The sequence below is a fragment of the Ranitomeya variabilis genome, chromosome 6 (assembly GCF_051348905.1).
Source record: "Ranitomeya variabilis isolate aRanVar5 chromosome 6, aRanVar5.hap1, whole genome shotgun sequence".
Taxonomy (NCBI): domain Eukaryota; kingdom Metazoa; phylum Chordata; class Amphibia; order Anura; family Dendrobatidae; genus Ranitomeya; species Ranitomeya variabilis.
Window position 1 is genome coordinate 530,363,998 of NC_135237.1, and position 8,761 is coordinate 530,372,758.

Consider the following 8,761-nt stretch of genomic DNA (forward strand, 5'->3'; position numbering starts at 1 on the left):
ACAGGCCACGTAGTATATAGCCCAGCCACGTAGTAGCAGGGAAAATTTTTTTGTGCATAACGACCCAAAAAACCTTCACTTACATGTATTTTCTTGCACACGGTCTTTGTGCAACTGTAGATAACCGTATATTTCTGTTCTTTCACTTTAAATTTTAATACAAATTTTCCCTTGTAATCTGTTATTTTTCAGATTGAAAAAACACCGGGAGGTCTGGGACCGGTCACATGAGAATTACAAGGGGTCAAAGCGTGATGCCTGGCCCAAGATTGTAACAACTCTATTTCCTGAGTGGCCGAATCTACCTAAACAGTGGCAAACAACAATTTGTAAGTATTGATTTTTTAAATTTTTTGGGAAAAGTAAGGAAATGGGATTTGTAATATTTTATTTTTAAATTCTTTCATTTTAGTGGGCGATGTGAGGAAGAGGTGGCGGTCAGTGACAGATCGATTCATGAAGTCCCTCAAGACTCCGAGTGGCAGCTCGCCGCCAAGGAAGAGGGTGCCATATGCAGACCAGCTGCAGTTTATATTGGGAAGCCGGAGTTTGAGGAGGTAGTTTATATATAAAAATTGTTTAGCTTGACGTAATGATAGAAAATAGTATTTTTTTAACATTGTTTTTTTTCTTTGGTCTGCAGAACTGAAAGCAACGTCTGTGCCCAAACACCTCCGGACCTAGGTGACTCCACGGAGGACAATATTGGAGAGGAAGCAGAAGAATGCAGGATGGGCAGCCAAGCTTCTCCGGGGGACATGTCTTTGTCCGGAAGGTCACAAGAGGTTACCGATACCTTTGGAGAACGTGACATAGCACCTCGTGGGTGAGAAGTTTTGGACTCTAACACTGCTTCTACTTCCTCGGACGCTGCAGCCAACTCTGGTGGTGGTGTGTAGAGGCACATGGGGATGGGGGCTGCTTCTGCCCATCCCGTGGCTTTGAGAAGGGCGGCACCAAAGAAGTCTAAACAAGCTCAAGTTATAGAAAACTTAACAAGCCGTACGCTCAATCTGCTAGACAATTCGGCAAAGCAAGATGAGCAAGACAAATTTGGGTCACTTTTGGCAGATCGCCTTAGAACACTGCCACGGGACAAGCAGCAAATGTACATGACAGCAGCCAATTGTCTGTTAACGGCAATTGATGGGACATCCACCCTACCCCCTGCCCAACAAATTATGATGGGTATTTTTAATATTTTTAATAACCCCATTGTGCCTCCACCACCACCACCAGCAGCCGCACCGCAGCGTTATGGGCAGGCGGCAACATACAGGCCCGACCACGTAGAGGCCTACAGTTATGGCCATACACATGGACCTACACCAACTGGCCATCGTACCAGTACACCCAATTCCAGTCTCTCCTCCCAACATGACTCATTTACGGGTTATGGATACCACCCGGAATATCACAATTTTTGAGATTTGATGTCTCCTCCTTTTTCAGTAGAGATGGGAGTGTAGACAATGTTTTACTGTGATGAGAGTTCCCGCCCAAATGTGAATAAGTTTTTTACGTTTTTTTCAAAAAAATCTAAGTTTATTGAAAAAAAATATTTCGTTATTGAATTTTGGATATTACATCAGCTAATGTATCTTCCTTTAATAATCTTCACAACATTTTCTGTTATGTAATAAAATTATTTTTTAATGTAATAAAAGAAGTTTGGTTATACTACTCTGAGTTGGAATGATTACCAAATGTGAAGACCGGATAATGTGATCTGATGAAGCAACATTAACAAAAAAACCAAACATGGAAACGATAATTATTAAAATCATATTTTGTATTTTTTAACGATTATTTGCTTTCATATTGATGATTAAAAAGGGTCCTTGGTAGATAGGAAATAGGCTTCGCTAGATAGGGATTAGGCCTCGCATTTTCTCTGTTGTTATCATCTCTGCCATACACACAGGTTCCTTTTTTTGTATGGGTTTGGCCATCATATGTTCTCTGCTGTTATCGCTGACGTCCAGGCTTGGGCCTTGATTCGGTTTAGGCATCCGATCTTCTCTGCAGTTCAGGCTGCTCAACACCGGCACAAGAGTATTGCCAGTGCACGGCACCTTCAGGACTCATGAAGTAGTCTGTGAAGGTTTCTCTCACACGCACACCCGAGTTACATTGCCTTCCTTGACCAAAGTTGTCCACTGCAACTAATTCTGACACCTGTGGCTCCTCAACTACCTCTGTGCTGTATTCACGAGCATAGTTGTGGAGCACACAGCATGCCTTTATCACAGTGTCCACGGTCTCCGGATCTAACTGGATGGAAGTGTGAAAAATCCTCCACCGACTACACATGATCCCGAAGGTACATTCCACATATCTTCGTGCATGGCACAGCCTGTAATTGAAAATCCTACGCCGATCATCCAGTGCTCTTCGTGGGTATGGGCGCAGCAGGTTGGGATTTAAGGGAAATGCCTCATCCGATACCATCACAAAGGGCACTGGATGTGTGGAACCCGGCAAAGGTCTTGAGGCTGGGAGCGTGCCGCCATCTTGAAGAATTTGAAGTCCAATCTGTGATGACTGCAGCACCCGAGAGTCCCCAGAACTGCCATAAGCACCGACGTCGATGGCAACAAACTTGTAATGTGCGTCAGCCACCGCCATCAGGACCACAGAAAAATACTTCTTATAATTAAAGAAGCTTGATCCTGATCGTGGTGGCTGCTGAACCCTTACATGTTTGCCATCAACAGCACCTACGCAGTTGGGGAAATTGGCCACAGTTTGAAAACCTGCTGCAACCTGCAGCCAAGTCTCCTCGGTTGGGCAAGGCATCACGATGGGCTGCAACGTCTGCCAGATGACGGTACATGTGCACCGTACAATTTGCGAGATGGTGGATTTGCCTAACCTAAATTGGAGGTGCAGGGATGTGTAGCTCTCTCCTGTAGCTAAAAACCTGATGAGAGAAAAAAAAAATTCTTTAGAATAACTAATAATGGGGGCACTCGCAGCATTGCGGCAGCACTATGGGGGAACTGGCAGCATTGCGGCAGCACTATGGGGGAACTGGCAGCATTGTGGCAGCATAATGGGGGCACTCGCAGCATTGAGCCAGCATTATGGGGGAACTGGCAGCATTGTGGCAGCATTATGTGGGCACTCGCAGCATTGCGGCAGCATTATGGGTGAACTGGCAGCATTATGGCAGCATAATGGGGGCACTCGCAGCATTGCGGCAGCATTATGGGGAACTGGCAGCATTGTGGCAGCATAATGGGGGCACTCGCAGCATTGCGGCAGCATTATGGGGGAACTGGCAGCATTGCGGCAGCATAATGGGGGCACTCGCAGCATTGCGGCAGCATTATGGGGGAACTGGCAGCATTGTGGCAGCATTATGTGGGCACTCGCAGCATTGCAGCAGCATTATGGGTGAACTGGCAGCATTATGGCAGCATAATGGGGGCACTCGCAGCATTGCGGCAGCATTATGGGGGAACTGGCAGCATTGTGGCAGCATAATGGGGGCACTCGCAGCATTGCGGCAGCATTATGGGGGAACTGGCAGCATTGTGGCAGCATAATGGTGGCACTCGCAGCATTGAGCCAGCATTATGGGGGAACTGGCAGCATTGTGGCAGCATTATGTGGGCACTCGCAGCATTGCGGCAGCATTATGGGTGAACTGGCAGCATTATGGCAGCATAATGGGGGCACTCGTAGCATTGCGGCAGCATTATGGGGGAACTGGCAGCATTGTGGCAGCATAATGGGGGCACTCGCAGCATTGCGGCAGCACTATGGGGGAACTGGCAGCATTGCGGCAGCACTATGGGGGAACCGGCAGCATTGTGGCAGCATAATGGGGGCACTCGCAGCATTGCGGCAGCATTATGGGGGAACTGGCAGCATTGTGGCAGCATAATGGGGGCACTCGCAGCATTGAGCCAGCATTATGGGGGAACTGGCAGCATTGTGGCAGCATAATGGGGGCACTCGCAGCACTGCGGCAGCATTATGGGGGAACTGGCAGCATTGTGGCAGCATAATGGGGGCACTCGCAGCATTGAGCCAGCATTATGGGGGAACTGGCAGCATTGTGGCAGCATAATGGGGGCACTCGCAGCATTGAGCCAGCATTATGGGGGAACTGGCAGCATTGTGGCAGCATAATGGGGGCACTCGCAGCATTGAGCCAGCATTATGGGGGAACTGGCAGCATTGTGGCAGCATTATGTGGGCACTCGCAGCATTGCGGCAGCATTATGGGTGAACTGGCAGCATTATGGGGGCACTCGCACTATTGCGGCAGCATTAAGAGGGAAACTGGCAGCATTGTGGCAGCATTTAGGGGGGCACTCGCAGCAAGGCCTTACCGCAAGGTGATGAGCAGCCTTTCCTCTGCAGAGATTGCTCTTCGCATGACCGTATCTTCATAACTGAGGTGTGGACCAAGAAGAATTAGAAGACGATCAAATGCCTCAATGGAAAGCTGGCAAAACTGAGTAAATTTATCTGGAAACCTGAAAATAAAAATAAAAAAAAAGATTAAAATCAAATAATTTTAAACACACATTTCAAACATAAAGTACGTTGTATATAGCAATAAAAGGTAACAAATAAAATCAGCTGTCAATATACCATTTCTCCCTATATCTTACCTCCTTAAATCCCGGTAAAGGACATGGAAGTGTCCCTTTTCCTCCCGTTCCTGAATAATGGGATGAACCCACATCCTTTTTTGACGTCTGCTATTCCTTCTTCTCCGAGATTGCTCCTATGGGAGAATATAGAATGTATTATTACATGGAACTGTACAACGCATGGAAAACTGCTGCCAATCCGCAGCGTCATAAACTCGGCATCTCCGCAGCCTAAGGCTGGGTTAACATTGCGTTCCCCCAGTCCGTTAGCCGGATTTCGTTACACCGCTGCGTAATGCGGTGAAACGTAGTCTGCTAGCGCCGTCATTGACTCCTATGTCGGACGCATCGCAAGCCATGTGCCGTCATTTCAGTGACGGTCGGACCCCGAGACTCGGACTGCAGCGTTGCCAGGTCTGTCACTGCTAGCGCAGATAGAGCTAGCAGATGCTCTATCGGCGCTAGCGATGTGCCAAAGTCAGCACTTGCGATACAGCAGCCCGTAAACGTATGTGTTGAACGGGCTGCTGTACACAGTGTGAAACCAGCCTAATACGCAAAGTGTTCACATCTAATGACATTATCTTACCTGCTCTCTGTGGTGGTGCAGCAAAAGCAGTGCTGTATGCAACAGTAGCCGGTTCTGTTGTGGAGTAAGACGATGGTGTGGCATGTTGAATCCAAAAAGGAAGCAAAATGGAGAAGAGGGGTTGGACCAGGAAATGACCTCATGGGAGGTTTTTTTTTTACAACCAACTTTATGTGTTCTAAAAAACGCACAAAAAACGCACCAAAAAACGCATTAAAAAACGCACAAAAAATGCACCAAAAACGCACAAAAAACGCACAAAAAATGCATAAGGATTTCCTGGGAGTGGTGCCAGATTTTCCTCAGGAAAATCTCAGGAAAATTCTGCACAAATTCTGCACAAAATCCTGACGTGTGCACATACCCTTAATGTAGTCAGTCACTCTACTAACCACATCATTAACGTTTGTATACTCGTCCATTGTCCCAAGCAACACATCCCAGTCTGTAAGATGAAAGCAATCCTGCAAAGCCTGTTCATTTGTTGGACTCCACATTCTAAAGGTACCGTCACACTAGGCGATATCGCCAGCAATCCGTGACGTTGCAGCGACCTGGATGGCGATATCGCTGTATTTGACACGCAGCAGCGATCTGGATCCCGCTGTGAAATTGCTGGTCGCTGCTAGAAGGTCTGCACATTATTTGGTCGCTAGGTCGCCGTGTATCGCCGTGTTTGACAGCAAAAGCGACGATACCAGCGATATTTTACACTGGTAACCAGGGTAAACATCGGGTTACTAAGCGCAGGGCCGCGCTTAGTAACCCGATGTTTACCCTGGTTACCAGCGTAAAAGTTAAAAAAACAAACAGTACATACTCACCTGCGCGTCCCCCAGCCTCTGCTTCCTGACACTAAAGCGCCGGCCCTAAACTGAAAGTGAAAGCAACAGCGGTGACGTCACCGCTCTGCTGTTAGGGCCGGAGCTCAGTCAGCGTCAGGATGCAGAGGCTGGGGGACGCGCAGGTGAGTATGTACTGTTTGTTTTTTTAACTTTTACGCTGGTAACCAGGGTAAACATCGGGTTACTAAGCGCGGCCCTGCGCTTAGCAACCCGATGTTTACCCTGGTTACCCGGGGACCTCGGCATCGCTGGTCGCTGGAGAGCGGTCTGTGTGACAGCTCTCCAGCGACCACACAGCGACGCTGCAGCGATCGGCATTGCTGTCGCTATCGCTGCAGCGTCGCTTAGTGTGACGGTACCTTAACAGATTTAATTGTAGCAGGCTGTTAACTAACAACAGGTTGGTAGACTGGTGACAATAGTATGAGATTGTGATCAGATTTCCCCAAGGGCGGCAGGGTAGACAATGAATAAGCATTCTTGACATTCGCATAGAGTAAGTCCAAAATAATGTTGTCACGTGTTGTACATTTAACAAATTGATAGAATTTAGGTAAGGCAGTAGAAATTTTAGCCCAATTAAAATCCCCAGAGATTACAGTAAGCGAGTTGGGATGTTTCATCTGGAGCCGAGCAATGACTCCTGACAGCACTTCACCTGCAGCCTCATGGTTTGCAGTTGGTGGTATGTACAACACTATTGCAATAACAAGCGAGAATTCTCTAGGAATATAGTAAGGTCTGAGGCCAACAGCTAGCAGTTCAATGTTCGGACAACAATGGCGCTCCCTTACTGTCACATGCCCCTGATTGCACCATCCATTGTTTATGTAGAGTATAACTCCTTCGCCCTTTTTTTTGCCACTCTTCATAGTGTCTCTATCAGCCCGGACCATGTGAAATCCTGGTACTGAAACACTCGAGTCAGGGATCTCGCCGCGTAACCATGTTTCAGTAAAACACATCAAACTGCATTCCTTGTTATCCCTCTGGGTCCGTATTAATGCCAACAGTTCATCCGACTTATTTCCCAGTTTAGGCAGGAGAAATGAAAAGCCGGCATTTGAATTACCGGCTTTTCAACATTATCGCGCTGAAGCAAATATTAAAAAAGTATGCTTCCCCATTGAAATGCATTGGGTTTCGTGTTTTGGCCGATCCCCGACCCCGACTTTTCAATAAGATCGGCCGATTTCACTCGACCCGACTTTTGAGAAAGTCGGGTTTCGTGAAACCCGACTCGATCTCAAAAAATGAAAAGTCGCTCAACCCTAATCATGAGCTAGTGCTCCATTGTACCCAATAGCAGACAGAGAAAATCCTATATACTTGGATCTACCCATATGGTAGGCCTAGATGTATGTACTAACATTATGGAAACCCACATGTATTTAATCAAATGGATACAACACCTTTAACACAGCCATCCTATGTACATGTCTGATGAAATTACAACATTAATTACCAGAAAGGGTAGAGGAAATTCAGATGTTCACCACACCCGAGCACTAGCTCATAATGAATAAAGTGTGCCATTCCCGTCTTTTTATATGACATTTAACATTCCTTGCCTGAGAGAGATACACACATACAGTATATATATATATATATATATATATATATATACTAGCTATTGAACCCGTTCTACGCCCGGGTGGCGAGCATTTATATTGGTATATGGTCTCCATCCTGGTATGTGTTGCTTCCATCCTGCGCCCTAATCTTGTCATGTGCTGCTACCATCTTGCGCCCCCATCCTGTTATGTGCAGCCCCCATCCTGTTTTGTGTGCTTCCATCTTGTGATGTGCTACTGTCTTCCTGAGCACTCATCCTGTCACATGCTCCCATCCTGTACCCCAATCCTGTCATGTGGTGGTCCCATCCTGTACCCCAATCCTGTCATGTGGTGCTCCCATACTCCACCCCAATCCTGTCATGTGCTGCTACCATCATGCACCCCCATCCTGTTATGTGCTACTATCTTCCTGAGCCCTCATCCTGTCATGTGCTCCCATCCTGCGCCCCCATGCTGTCATGTGGTGCTCCCATCCTGCACCCCCATGCTGTCATGTGCTGCTCCCATCCTGCGCCCTTATCCTGTCATGTAGTGCTTGCATCCTGCACCCACATGCTATCATGTGCTGCTCCCATCCTGCGCCTCCATTTTGGTTATGTGCTGCTCCCTTCCTGCGCCCCATCCTTTCATGTGCTGCTCTCATCCTGCGCCCCCATCCTGTCACGTGCTGCTTCCATCCTGCCCCTTTATCCTGCCATGTGCTGCTCCTATCTTGTGCCCCCATCCTGTCATGTGGTGCTCCTATAATGTCATGTGCTGCTGCCATCCTGCTCCCCCGTTCTGTCATGTGCTGCTCCCATCCTGCGCCCCCGTTCTGTCATGTGCTGCTCCCATCCTGAGCCACGATTCTGTTATGTGCTGCTGCCATCCTGCGCCCCATTCTGTCATGTGCTGCTCCCATCCTACCCCCCCATTCTGTCATGTGCTGTTCCCATCCTGTGCCCCCATGCTGTCATGCGCTGCTCCCATCTTGAGCCCCCATCCTGTCATGTGCTGCGCCCATCCTGCGCCCCTGTTCTGTCATGTGCTGCTTCCATCCTGCACCCCCATTCTGTCAAGTGCTGCTTCCATCCTGCACCCCAGTTCTGTCATGTGCTGCTGCCATCCTGCACCCCCATTCTGTCATGTGCTGCCCTATTC

At 48.0% G+C, this 8,761-nt stretch overlaps 1 long non-coding RNA gene across 1 annotated transcript; it reads left to right on the plus strand.

Annotated features, from left to right (window-relative positions):
- The first annotated feature begins 213 nt into the window (after positions 1 to 213).
- LOC143781531 (uncharacterized) lies at positions 214 to 756 on the plus strand. The gene is made up of 3 exons (XR_013216751.1): positions 214 to 329; positions 413 to 557; positions 644 to 756. It is a non-coding gene; the product is annotated as an uncharacterized LOC143781531 (long non-coding RNA).
- Positions 757 to 8,761: the final 8,005 nt, after the last annotated feature.